Genomic DNA, 1,557 nt, shown 5'->3' with positions numbered 1-1,557 from the left:
AAATTAACTACTAATTAAACTTATTCTTAACCTTAATGTATACAATGAAAAAGAATGTTAATTAATACTAAATTAAAAGGGTGTAGTCCCTTGTATTACGTAATCATGCGAAAGTTTTCAAGATGGAGAATTATTAGAAATTGGCCACGTGGCTTCTCAGATAGAATTACGATTCTTCTGTCCAACAAATTAGAGATTTTGACCAGTAGTTACTAGTGAACGATCTCAGATAGAAGAAAATTAATCGCGAACTATCTCCGAAGAGAACTATCTCACTTGAACTGCTCAGTTTCGTACTGCAAGCTGAGAAAACGAATCCAGACTGGTCACACTTCTCGATGAACTAGAGAGGCACAGCTGTTCTTATGAAGAGAGGAAGTTTTTTTTTTTTTGCTAAACTTGTTATTGGCTGCACGGTGTGGTCGTGATAGGCCCAACAATTAACTAGCGAGATACGTGCTGTATTCTAATTTGCTAGACAAATAGAACTAGCCAGGGCTGTTGATAAACAGACACCTGCGGGCCCATCTGAAATTGTGTCGCTTACAATTATCGTTCAGTCTCTTGACTGAACAATGTTGAATCTGCCAAATTGCATGTTGTTCCTGATGGTAATATTATTTTTCCTGAATCCATTCTAATTCTTGCCATTTGGTTCTTTAATTTAATTTCGTTGGTTGCTTGAACAAATACGTTGGTCCAAGATCCATAAGGATCTGAATAAGTGGTTCCGTAGCAAGTTCCATCTGTTTCTGAAGTTCCAGCCAGCGTGATTGTGCGATGAGTCAGTAGGTGTAGTCGGCGGTTTCTAACCCGGGAGTGCTGAGGGGGTGCGGGGCGGGGGGCTGACTCAGCATTTTTGTAGGCGCGCGGGGGTGCGGGAAGGGACGACGCGCACGTGTACGACCTACAAACTCGCTGATTCAGCGTTTCTGTGACCTTCAAAATTGCTGAATCAGCGATTTTGTGCGACCTTCAAGCATTTGCTGATGTTACATTTTTCAACATCGTGAACGTACACGGGCCCTAACGCGTTTTTACAGGAAAGAGGGGGGATCACCGTGACCTCCAAAAAATCGCTGATACCGCATTTTTTTGAAGGGGTGAGAGGGGGTATCATCGCGAACGTACGCGGGCCCTAACGCGATGTGACCTCCAAAATTGCTGATACCAAATTTTTTTTAAGGTGGTGAGAGGGAGATTATCGTGAACGTACACAGGCCCTAACGTGATTTACGGGGAGAGGGGGGACTATCGCAACTTTAAAAAAAATTCCTATTGCGGGTGTGCGGGGAAGAGTGGAATCACCACGAACGTACGTGGGCCCTAACGCGGTGCACGTGTGCGATCATCAAAAGAGATCATCGCGAATGTCCGTGCGACTTAATGTGGAGGAAAAGGGATCGCGAACGTGTGCAACGCGTAACGTGACATTTGTGAAGAGGAGAGAGGGGATCGCCGTATGCGGCCAACAGTAGACGATAAGATGCCCGCAGGTAGGTGAATACAACTCTGTGTGTGTGTGTGAAGAAGTGGGATCGTGAACGTATGCAAGTA

The sequence above is a fragment of the Ceratina calcarata genome, unplaced genomic scaffold, assembly GCF_001652005.2.
Source record: "Ceratina calcarata isolate Rehan_Ccalc_2016 unplaced genomic scaffold, ASM165200v1 scaffold60.2, whole genome shotgun sequence".
Lineage (NCBI taxonomy): Eukaryota > Metazoa > Arthropoda > Insecta > Hymenoptera > Apidae > Ceratina > Ceratina calcarata.
Note: the sequence above shows the minus strand (reverse complement) of the source record.